Source organism: Pinus tabuliformis, chromosome 5_2, assembly GCF_031772625.1.
Source record: "Pinus tabuliformis cultivar Carrire ecotype Pingquan chromosome 5_2, CPIR1, whole genome shotgun sequence".
Classification (NCBI taxonomy): domain Eukaryota; kingdom Viridiplantae; phylum Streptophyta; class Pinopsida; order Pinales; family Pinaceae; genus Pinus; species Pinus tabuliformis.
Genome location: NC_142306.1, coordinates 106018370 through 106032202, shown reverse-complemented (window position 1 = coordinate 106032202; position 13833 = coordinate 106018370).

Here is a 13833-nt window from a genome sequence, read left to right as displayed (position 1 = left end):
ACTCCTTTAGCCGGAATGAGTGCGCTCAACACAAGAGAAATTATTCGTCAAGTTGAAGTGCGCTTTTTCCTTAAAGTGCACTTTTCTTTTCTTTTTTTCTTTTTGTGTGCTTTTCATGTGCTTTTTGTTTTTGCACATGGTGAAAATCCTAGTTTCTAAGTGAAGAGAAGTTATGATTTGACCTAACCATGAACAAGATAACACAAGCACTTCTAAAATTTAGGTGAAGGCACTTAGAAAACATCGAATTAGGAGGATGCGACACTAGGAGAAAACATACGAATAAAAAAAAAAGCAATGTCATGAAACTAAGGGGCTTGGAAAGACATGTCATGCAGGCTCCAAAATTGACATAGGAAAAACATTTGGAGGGTCTTTGTTGTACAAACACCATATGGCTATATTGGCGGCCTACAGGAAGAGTATCACAGTGGAGGACAATGTCAAACCCTTCTTTGAATGAGTGTGGGTACATTTTGGGATCCCGTAGACCATTATATTAGATCAGGATAACAAGTTCCAAAGCACATTCTGGTCAAGCCTTTGGACTCTATTAGATATCTCACTAAGTCAACTCCATTCCATCCCCAGACTTATGGCCAAACAGATGTTATCAAAACGATAATAGTACACATACTCTAAATGTACAACTCGAAGCATCCACGAATGTGGAATGACAACCTTCCTTATGTGTAGCATAGCTATAAAAGAGCTCTCCATAGCTCAATTGGTCACAATCTCATTCAATTAGGTATAGGATTTCAACTCATTATGTTAGATAGATTTTATCATGCCTCATCCGACTACACGGAAAAAATCCACACATGTACAATATGAGGCTGATAAAACAACAAGGTTATTGAATGCATCTAACACATCCACCAATGGGTTCACAACATCCTCGAGATATTCAATGCCAAGTACAGGTAGCGACATGATAAACATTACGTTCCGTGTAAGTTTCAGGTGGCATCAATGTTTGGTTGCATTTACAGAAAGAATGCCTTGCCAGATCCCATCAGAAGATCTTACCACTCTAACATGGGTCTTACACCATAACAAATTTTGTGTGTGACAACACTTTTGAGCTCAGAATTCCCCCATTCCTTTGCCTTCACCCAGAGTTCAATGTGGAACACCTTCAGCCACACTTTCTAGCATTATTGGACACGTTAGACATTGCAGAATAGCTAACACCAACATAGGTCAACCCATACTACATAGAACATGCCACAACTGATTAGATTATGGGCACACAGATCAATAACACTCATCAATAAAAGATACAACTATATCAGGTAGTCAAAGCTGGCCAACTCTTGCACCAAGGAATGTGGTTCAATAGGAAGCCAGTTCAATAGAAGTTTCCCCACCTCATGGAGGCACTCAATGCAATGGGGACCATTTCTTCCTAAGGGGGGAGGGCTGATATAAGTGGTTACTGGTGGCCACCTGACTATTCCACTTAGGCCCCCACCATTGTTTCTTTTAGTTTCCTTAATTTTAGCATAGATTACTATTTTTGGCAGTTTTCTGGGTCATAAACTTCTTGAGTTGTTTTTAGGGGCCTAAATGTGTTATTTTTTTTATTTTTTCTATTTTTTTTTTTTGGAAAAAAAGAGACTAGAAGACGGTGAGGATATAATATAACTATTTTTTTTAGTCTCCTCTTGGAGTTCTCTAAAATGAGGTATTATGATAGTCAAACAAATATCATATACCAAAGTTACAACCACATGAAGTTGGTGTTTCAACTAACCCCAACGATGCCCACAAGATTTCGATGCTTCATCTACAAGGTTTTAGGATGTTTATGGATACCAATTTTTTTCTTAATGATAAAAATGCCTCCAAGCCTCATTATAACACAGTTTAGAATGCATGTAGCAACCACATCTCTTCTTAGAGATAAGCTACCATTGCCTAAACTAGTTTATTTCCATTCCGTATGTAACAATTTTCAATATTTTGTTGTCAATGGATTAAAGTTTTGTTTTCATCATAATTTTGTTTATGTTTATATCTATATTTCATTGTTTTCCTACATAAAACCGAATCAGTGCTATCAGAGTGGTCTACTCTTTCTTGTTTTTCTATGATGTCCCCAATGAGGTCGAGGTATAAAGAGTTGGGACTTCAACTCGTTGAACCCTTACAATACCTTCCCCACCGACACCGATGACCTCCCATGGAAGAAGAAAAGAAAGACAAGGAAGGAGGATATCCTATCAAACTACTACTCAAAGAATCCCTCAAGTGTCAAAGGAACAAGTTGATGGACAACTTTGCCTAAATCCTTCAATGGATGCCCAACGACCATGCATCTTTATCTAACAATCACTTTGGAGCCATTGTCACTTTCAAGGTACAAGTGAACCTTGATATACCTATATTTGAAGGTCAAATAGATGCACATGTTATAGATAAATGGTTGAATCTACTGAAGAGTTATTTTTCAGTCCATAGTTTCTCTGATAGGGAGAAGATTACTTTTGCATTGCTTAAGCTCTCTCCCCATATCAAGGACTAGTGGGAAACTTACTAAGAGAAAAGGGCCAAGGAATTCTCTTTGTTCATATTCACACCCTCTTGTAACTATTTTCAAGACACTTTCAATGAAAAATATTACAACATGGGGAGCTATGAGGATAAATAAATATAATGGACAACACTACAACAACAAAGGTTCCAAGATATACATGAGTTCACAAATATTTTTCATACTTTATGCACAAAGTTTGGTATCAAAGACTTTGAGTGACATCAAGTGTTGAAGTACCATGAATGTTTGCATAAATACACTTATGAAGAGATGGAGTTCCTAGACATCTGCTCTCTTGGTGGAGCATACTGATATGATGCCAATATTGAAGAAAAAATTAAAAAGAAAAAGCGAGACTTTGTTTATCTGAATCCAAAGCAGGGAAAAGGCACCCCCAAACCCCAGAAAAAATTGCAAATCTAAGATAGGGTGACCGAGGACAACCCATCAAAGCTACAAGAAAAGAACAACACCACAAAGATGAACAGGGACACAGGGAAGTGGTGTGAGTTCCACAAGAGCTCCACTCACAGCACAAGTAAGTGTCATGAAAATCAATCACCAATGGTCAAGTTGAAGGCTTTAGATTGAGATGCATTTTCCAACTTAGAGTCAGACTACCACAAGGGGAATGAAAAAGGGAAGAATATTATTGATATAGAACCCATCACCACCCTTGCCACTACCAAGGTACATAAAATTGAGCTTGAATACTCAAAGGAAGGGAACATATCTTCCACTGAAAGATGTGGTGAAGGGGTCATCGTTGTGTTGGGAACATCACAACTTGGCCTAGATTTTGGCAAAGACTCAACATTTTGTGAGCAGAGCATGCAATGGAGCATGCAGTTGAGCACACAGTAGAGCATCAGAGCATAAAGTGGACCACACAATAAATATACCATGTGGTGTGGGGATTCAGAGTAGATCAAAGACCCTCCTTTTTGTAAAAGAACACAATTTTGTAAGAGACCAATGGTTTTCGGACCATAGTAGCTTGTTTTAGGGAGTCCATGGTATTTGGACCATGGTATTTGATGATGTAACCCTCAATGTAATAGTATATATAGGGTAAAGTAATAAAGAAGAGAATCATCTTTATGATCCAGATCAGTGTCATGGTTGTATTATTGTGAGATGTAGTTTTGTAGCGAAGGAGAGGCTCTACAACTAAGTGTGCGGAGGCTTGAGTCTACAATTGAGTGCACAGAGGCTTGAGTCTGCAATTAGGTGCACAGACAACCTACAACTTAGTGCGCAGGCCAAGAAATGTTTGTTGTACAATATTTGTTATTATAAGAAATAGTTCTTATGGACGTAGCCCCACATTGGGGTGAACCATGGTAAAATTGGTGTCTTCATGTGTATATTTGCTTACTATTTGTTGTAGCGTAGCGGTTTACTACAGTTGCACTTTATTTCAATACAATGATGATTTATGGCTTTATATGATATGTTTAATTTATTAATGTAATGTGGAGGAGTAATTTGTGAATGTTAAGAATAACAAAACATAATAATACCACATCTCCACATCCTGCAAGGCTGCAGAAACTTGGTTATGCATCCTCCCATAGTCACTTCGGGTGAGACTGTGATTTACTTATTGGGCATTTCTGAAAGGGCAAGTGATTGAGGGTTTTTTTGGTGCGCAGTATAGATCAAACTTGGGTCGGAACAAACCCAGCCAACAAATGGTTATATTGCCACGACCGAGATCTGTTTGAAGAATATGTGGGTGTGGCACCCGTCGAAGAAATAAATTCAAGACTGGATAGAACTAAAATAGCGATAATTTGCGAATCAATAAAATAGAAACCCTCATCTAAGATATGAATCTTGTTTAGAGAAGTATATTTTTACAGATCAATATGAATATTTCTTCACTTCATTTCCTACCCAGTTGTATGAGTAGATATCGAAGTTGGCCAAAAGAAAGAACTATTTTAAAGATGAAGAACCTACATTTTCGACTCCTAAACTGATACAATGAATCAAGAGCACTGACAATAGGGTTTCAAGGGCTGTTGATTTCTGGATTGGTAATATCTTGGGAGGATTCATTATTGAGTTCTTGTTAGACTTGACTATGTCTTACAACGAAGCATAAAAACGATTCTTAAAAGGACTGTGAAGTAAGTATTTAAAATCTCTGAAACTTTGGATTAAGATGTTTCTGTGTGAAAAGGGATTTTTACATATGAAATTAGATTTCTAGTTTACTTATGTTTGGAAGAAGACGGAATAAATATGAGAAAGAGATTGGAATAACATGAAGTGGAAAGAGATATATAGTAGATACACTAGTACAAAATGGATAATTAGTTACTAAAACAATAACTAAAATTTGCATATAAATGACCATTTTTCAATCGATAACCAATAGTGACTAATTTACAATATCTTATAACGCAACCAAATTTTAGTTGTATTTTGCTTAGTCATTAATTTGTTGTCTCAAATTTGTCATCTAGTAGTATATTTAGTCATTAATTTGGTTATTAATTTAGTCATTGATTTAGTCATTAATTTCCACAACTAATGACTAAATGCACAACAAAATATACTACTATATGATCACCCAATAAAACCAATTAATGACCAAAAAATATGACCAGAATGTTGGTCACATTATAAGATACTGTAAATTAGCTACTAATAGTCACATATATGCAAATCTTAGTCATCATTTCAAACCAATTAATGAGCAAATAAATATGACTAAATTTTGGTTGTGTTATAAGATACTATAAATTAGCTACTAATAGTCAAATATATGCAAAATTTAGCCATCATTTGTAATAAAAAATTAATAATTTACGGTAGTCATTTATCTTTTTTTGGTAGTTTCATATTCGTTATATAAATGATTGATTTAGTAGTTTATATTAATTTTATTTACTTTCATTAATAATCATTATAAATGACTAATTTAGTCATATATTCATTTTATTTGTGCTCACCTTTAGTCAATATAGACGACTAATTTAGTAGTTTTAGATTAATTTTGTGTTCATTATTAGTCAACATAAATTAATTAGTATGATTTTGTGACTAAATAAAAAAGAATTCATACAATGTGCATGTTCATCTAATATGAAAATACAAAGTTACATATGTTAATAACAATACTAAATAATATAAAGAACAACTATAAATAATTTCAACCATAAACATTATATTATATGAAATGTCAAGAACTACAATATGAATTTCCAGCTTAATATTGGTTGGACTACAATTTACACATGAAATATTGTTTCATCACTTCAAAACATTAACATTGTGTTTCCAAGGTATTGCAGGTGAATTCACCAACTCTAAAGACCCGACCATTAGTCTAAATCACATGCGAGATATTGACTTTAAGGTTATCACTAGACTAATTCTCTTCTCTCTCTTTCTACATCCGTCATTCCATTGTTATTGATCTCCTCTTTCTTCAATTTATTCTTTTTACCATCAATACCGAGTTGCTCTTCTGAAAATGAAAGAAGATATAATTCAAAGTATAAAGCCTGAAAGAAAATGAACATTGAAATATAAAATAAAGTAGACTAGAAAGGATTTATACGACATATACCTCAACATCAGCAATGTCAATGCCATTTTTTTCTCAAAAAGGAAAGAAACGCGAACAAGGTTTCTTTAGTTTGGCAACAGTGGCCACTATGTGACCAGATGACCTGTATAAACAAATAAAATAAAATATCACCATAGAAAATAACACGCTAGGAACTTAATATTTAACCATCAGGAACATCTCAACATAATGAAGTAACCATTTTCCTACATCCATTAGTTCTCTAACGAATACAATATAATAACCCCCTCGATAACTTTATTACTAGAAATAACAATAAGTTGTTGAGATCCACTTACTTCTCCTACAATAATTAATAAAATATCCAAGGAAAACAAATACAAAAATGCTCTTACATAACCAAATTCATTAGAAAAGCCAACAATGTTAAAGTATTATAGATACCCACTTGAGTGTGAAGGACCCAAAACTCGAACCAAACAATGGATCCAATTCAAGGAGCATTCATGTGATACCCCCAATAGACGCGATATATTAATCAATCATTATGCAGGTTCAATGAGTCAGTGTAATAAAAATCTAGCTCCATTAAATTAAAGTTTCACATGTCCTCCTTAAAGGTCATGGGCTAAGTAATGGAAAGGTCAACCCATGACATATAAACCCACAACTCAAAGACATAACTCCATTCACGTGAAAAACTCTCACATGATGGATCCATGTGCTAAAAATAAAAATATCTCCATAGCATAATATATGTATCCACTACTATGACAATATGGGAACATTTGGACCCATGACATCACAATGGCAACACCAAAATATTCAAATTTGGAAAGCCCATGTCATAAATTATAGTGTATCCTTCATAACTCATGGACTAGGCATGTTTACCCATGACTCCATGGAATAGTGATGTACAACCCCAATGAATATGATATTGTTTCTATGTAAACAAATGTGTCACAGATAAAGAGTGTGGACAACCATATGTATGAGCAACTCAAATCAAGGGTAGGACTATACCATATAATGTGCAAGATATAGTACAAGTTCTAAAGTATGTGCCCACCATGGTATAAAAAGGGATTCCCTTCACCAAAATAATCAATACGTTATTTCCACATGTGCTAATAGAACCCCAATAATAAATCAAGAGAATAAAGGGTAATGTGTTGAACACTTTCCTCAAATATGATCTGTTCCTTGCCAACATGTTATGACAATACGAAATATATCAATAAGTTCTAGGGAACCCTAACAAGCAAACTCAAATATCACCCCACCTAGATCTCACCAAGTGGCAAGTGATGATTAACAACGTAAGAGAAGGAGAACATGTGTAGTGTACCCTCCTAACCAATCAACCAATGATTTATCTTCACCACCATAGCCAACCCTAGATAGGAAATAGAGAACTTAGTGAATTGTGTAGGCCTTATGGCTGTGAGGAATGGACTAATCATGAAAAATGGCACAATGGAGATGTCTATGGAGTTCTCCCTGTTTTTTATACTAGAATTTCATGGGGCATAGGTCAAGGATAGGGACATGGTGTAGTGTCTGATGGTGTGGAGGTAAGAGTCAAGGGAAGACTCATGTTACTCCTCAAAATGCATATGGATTTTGCGGCATTCATTCCAGTAGTGCAGTGATTAGGATGTGCATCTTGGAGGTGGATAACAAGCTGATATTTTTTCATTGGCTTTTAATGGCATCAAATATGGAATATGAGCATGCAAACATAACATCCTATAGGCCTTGATGAAGTGCCTTTGCTGGAATAGGTAGACATGCACTCTGAGACTTGCTCCTATCATGCTACCTAATTGTATCTACCGGTCTGAATGACTCCTAAAATGAGTAAAAAATTAGGTTTCTTTGGCCAACCTGTAGTATTTGATCAATTAAATGTGAGTATTTTATGGGGTTGTACCACCAATTATGCATTGCAACATTAAGTCTACCAATATATTTTTAAACCATCTTATGAGAGTAAGCATGGAATATTTTGGAATTTCAAAAAAACAAACATTTTATGGTCAAAATTCAAGCCTCAAGAAAACATATGATGAAAATGACCCTAACTATCTATCAATAAACACCCTTTACAAATAAAAATAATATACACAATTTTAGAATCTTCCTATTCAAACTACTTATAGGAAGAAATATTGTTGCATTAGGTGCAGATGACAAATAAGATAGGGACATGGAGTTTTTGGTTAGATCTCCCTTCTTGGGTTGTACAAACTTTTTCAAAAGGTTTTAATAGTATACTTTCAATCTACCAAGGGATGGAAATTCATTATCTCATCTCATAGCTAAGCAAGCACTAGCTGATTTTTCAACTTCAATGGTAAACCTAAAAGGAAACCTATCTGTTGAGGCTTGTCCAGTTGCATTGTTTGGTGGTTCTTACATGGAATGTTAGCTACCTAAATGAGATTATAATATCCACAGGGGCACTAGCTACATCGCCATTTTAGTTTGAAGGCATTGTACCATCTGATATATTACATGATCTTGTTTCCAATTATTTCAAGTAGGAGAAGGAGAAAATTTTCAAAATGATATAGGAATCATGGAAGGAAATGGATACTTATGGTGAAAGAGGTGAATGTTTGTAAAATATTAGCAAGAAGTTTCACATGGGTAGTGATTTGAACAACATAGACAAAAATTTCAACATATAGTAACCTTGTCATGATGGAATATCCATATCTAGCTAGTTTTTCTATGTTGTTGTATGCCTACCTAATAAGAGAGGTATGAAAAATTGATTGATGTTTTGGTGTCAGTGGTTGTTATAACTATATAGGACAAGAATATGTAATGATATCAACGTTGATGCTCATTGAAAAAATGGGTGGAATTGGCAGGCTTCCTTGGAGATGGCTATACCAATGTCTAGAATCTAGAGAGTAGCATTTTCCCACATTTTACTTTCAAGTATCCACATCAAGTCCCTTAACACCATCTTTTACTATCAATGACAATGCAATAACAAATTTTGTAATATGAATTAAGAAAAACATATAGCTCTATCTCTTTTTAGGTAATGTGAGAGAGAAGCATCTTAAACCTTAACAACATATGTTAATGGCAAATTTTCCATTAGAAGAATATTTCCTGATGAAGTGAAGAATTGAATTAACAAATAACAATCACCAATCTATATGTGGAAACAATTTCAGGGTAACAAGTAGTGGCTACTGCATTTTCAGCTTTAGAGGAACATCTCCATTTCACATGGCAAAGTAAAGAAGGCATGATGAAAATATAAAGGCTATATCTAAATAATACCCTAAAAGGATCTAGAAATAATCCAATAATAGATGTCCTTATAAAAAATTCCTTGTAAATAGTTCCTTCTTTCTAAGCCCAACATTCAAGGCCCTTAATTTTAGAATTTGGGCCCTCCTTCCAGAAGATGCATTGTCCATTTGATTTAGCCCTTGGAAGTTTCCCACAATCAGATGAAATATTTCCCACATTATATTTTTTGGTGAACAATATTAGGGATGTATTGCTCAAAACAAGCTATGGATTCCCTTGCTTGCACCTCAAATGTGGAAAATATAGTGAAAGAAATGGATACAACATTACAAACAATTCTGAGGAAGTACAGGTGGTTGAATTTGTCTTCTACGCATTGCCAAAAGGGATCTGAGGAAATTCTAGGGAATGGATACAACATTACAAACAATTCTCAGGAAGTACAAGGAAATGAATTTGTCTTCCCCCCATTACCCAAAAGGAACTGATGAAATTTCAACTTTAAGGTGGTTCATAGGTTTTCATGGTCTGCTAAAGAATTATCAACGGTACTCCCCTCTCAATCCTTAGAGTCTCATTAGAAGCTTGCACTATTATAAATAGGATTGAGAAAATTTAAAGTAGGATTGAACTTATGACATTTCACCATACACACCAAGTTGGAAATAGAGTGGTCGATCTCCTAATGAAGGTAGATGTTGGAAGCTTTATTGGTCTAGTTTGCTTTATTTGAGCATGCAATAAAATGACAAAAAACTAAGTTCATCAACATCATCAAAGGATCATCGAGGAGGATATTCCAAGGCATAAGGATAAAAGTAAAAAAAAAGAATTCCTCTTCCTTGGAAAATCAAATATCGACGACTCTAACTTATTAGGATCAAGACACTAGTGGAGACCTTATGCAAATATTTGTCTCATTAGTGGGCCTTAGTATTCTGATGGCATACTAAACGTAGATCTCAAATGAGAATACATTCTTTTTAATTATCATGGGAGCTAATTTTAATGTTTCTTTTTTCTTCAATTGCATATTTATTTGGTTACTCTAGGTTTTAATGATTTGATAAGTAGAGAGACTACTAGCAGGAATAGTAAACACACTCAAGGAAACCTAGGTAATCAAAATCTTGTTCCCATGCTCTTAAGATAGTGTCCTTTAAGAGTCCTTCTTATCAGGAAGTTTATACATTGAAGAATAATGATGATGGTTGGTGGTAGAATGATGTTATGACATCCATCTATGCAATTGTATTGATCGATGGGAACTTATGGTTGGTGGTATAAATTGAAGAAGTTCCATCAGTTTTTTATCGAGAGGCTAGACATCTCTTCTCCTACAACATGCCTTTCATCTGTTGCCTTTTATTTCTAGTCTATTTTAGAGCCTGATTCTTGTAAACAATTTTTTCTGTATGATCCCAACTCTCAAGGCCCTTAATTTTAGAGCCCAACTTTCGAGGCCCTTAATTTTAGAATCTGGGTCCTCTTTCCAAAAGATGCTTTGTCTGTTTGATCTAGCCCTTGGAAACTTCCCACAATCAGTTGAAATATTTCCCACATTATATTTATTGGTGAACAAGATTAGGGATGTATTTCTCATAACAAGCCACGGATTCCCTTTCTTTCATCTCAAATGTGGAAAATATAATGAAAGAAATTGATACAATATTACAAACAATTATGAGGAAGTACAAGAGGTTCAATTTGTCTTTCGCTCATTTCCCAAATGGAACTGTGGAAATTCCAAGGGAATCGATACAATATTACGAACAATTATGAGGAAGTACAAGCAAATGAATTTGTCTTCCCCTCATTACCCAAAAGGAACTGAGGAAATTTCAACTTGAGGGTGGTTCACAGGTTGTCATGGTCTACTAAAAAATTGATCAATGGTACTCCCCTCTCAATTCTTAGAGTCTCATTAGTGGCATCCACTATTATAAATGGGATTGAGTGCATTTGAAGTAGGATTGAGATTATGAAATTTCACCATACAAACCAAGTTGGAAACAGAGTTGTCGATCTGCTAGTGAATGTAGATGTTGAAATCTTTGTTGGTCAGGTCTGCTTTATTTGAACATGGAAGAAAATGACAAAACACCGAGTTCACCAACATCTTCAAAGGATCATGGAGGAGGATATTTGAAGGCATAAGGATAAAAGTAAAAAGATCATTCCTCTTCTTTGCAAAGTCAAAGATTGACCACTCCAGCTTATGAGGATCAAGACTCTAGTGATGACCCTATGAGAAGAATTGTATCATTAGTGTGCCTTAGTATTCCCATGGCATCGAATGGTGATCAGACATAGATCTCATATGAGAAGAAATTCTTTTTTAATTATCATGAGTCAATTCTAATGTTTTTTTTCTTCAATTGCGTATTTATTCGGTTACTCTGGGTTTTAATGATTTAATAAGAAGAGATATTTCTGGCAATAAACACACTCAAGGACACCTAGGTGATTAACATCTTGTGCCCATGCTCTCAACATAGTGTTTGTTAAGAGACCTTATTGTCAGGCAGTTTATATATTGAAGAATAATGATGATGGTTGGTGGTGGCATGATGCTATCACATCACCCTATGAAATTTATTTGATCAATGGGAACTTATGTTTGGTGGTATAAATTGAAGAAGTTCCATCATTTTTTTATCCAGAGTCCAGACTTCTCCTCTTCTCCTAACACATGTGTTTAATATATTGCCTTTTGTTTCTAGCTTATTTTAGAGCACAATCCTTGTAAACAATTCCTTCTTTCTGAGCCAAACTTTCAAGGCCCTTTATTTTAGAGCCGAACTTTCAAGGCCCTTAATTTTAGAGCCCAACTTTCAAGGTCCTTAATTTTAGAATCTAGGCCCTCTTGCTAAAAGATCCATTGTCCATTTGATCTAGCCCTTGGAAGCTTCCCACTATCAGCTGAAATATTTCCCACATTATATTTCTTGGCGAACAAGATTAGGGATGTATTTCTCATAACAAGCCATGGATTCCCTTACTTGCACCTCAGATGTGGAAAATATAATGCAAGAAATGAATACAATACTACAAAAGTTTTTGAGGAAGTGCAGGTTGTTAAATTTGTCTTCCGCTCATTGCCAAAAGGGAACTAAGGAAATTCTAGGGAATGGATACAATATTACAAACAATTATGACAAAGTACAAGAAAATGAATTTGTCTTCCCGTCATTGCCCAAAAGGAACTGAGGAAATTTCAACTTGAATGTGGTTAATAGGTTGTCATGGTCTGTTAAAACAATTATCGATGGTACTCCCATCTCAATCCTTAGAGTCTCATTAGTGGCTTGCATTATTATAAATAGGATTGAGTGCATTTGAAGTAGGATTGAACTTATGACATTTAACCATACCCACCAAGCTGGAAACAGAGCTGTCAATTTGCTTGTGAAAGTAGATGTTGAAAGCTCTATTGGTCATGTCTGCTTTATTTGAACATGCATGAAAATGACAAAACACTGAGTTCACCAAAACCTTCAAAGGATTGTGGAGGAGGATATTCGAAGTAATAAGGTTAAAAGTAAAAAAAATCATTCCTCTTACTTGGAAAATCAAATAATGACCACTCTAACCTATGAGGATCAAGACTCTAGTGATGGCCCTATGATAAGAATTGTCTCATTAGTGGGCCTTAGTATTCCCATGACATCGACTGGTGATCAGACATAGTTCTCAAATGAGAAGACATTCTTTTTTAATTATCATGAGAGTCAAATTTCATGTTTTTTTTTCTTCAATTGCATATTTATTTGGTTACTCTGGGTTTTAATGATTTGATAAGCAGAGATATTGTTGGTAGTAAAAACACTCAAGGACACCTATGTAATCAACATCTTGTTCCCATGCTCTCAAGGTAGTTTCCTTTAAGAGACCTTCTTGTTAGGTATTTTATACATTGAAGAATAATGATGATGGTTGGTGGTGGCATGATGCTATCACATCACTCTATGAAATTTATTTGATGAATGGGAACTTATGGTTGGTGGTATACATTGAAGAAGTTCCATTAGTTTTTTATCTAGAGTCTAGACTTCTCCTCTTCTTCTACAACATGTCTTTCATTTGTATCCTTTTGTTTCTAAACTATTTTAGAGCCCAATCCTTGTAAACAATTAATTCTTTCTAAGCCCAACTTTCAAGGTCCTTAATTTTAGAATCTGGGCCCTCTTGCCAAAAGATGCACTGTCCATTTGTTCTAGCCCTTAGAAGCTTCCCACAATCAGCTGGAATATTTCCCACATTATATTTCTTGGCGAACAAGATTAGGGATGTATTTCTCATAACAAGCCATGGATTCCCTTGCTTGCACCTCAAATGTGGAAAATATAATGCAAGAAATGGATACAATATTACAAAAAATTCAAAGGAAGTACATGCGGTTGAATTTGTCTTCCACTCATTGCTTAAAGGGAACTGAGGAAATTCCAGGGAATCAATACAATATTAA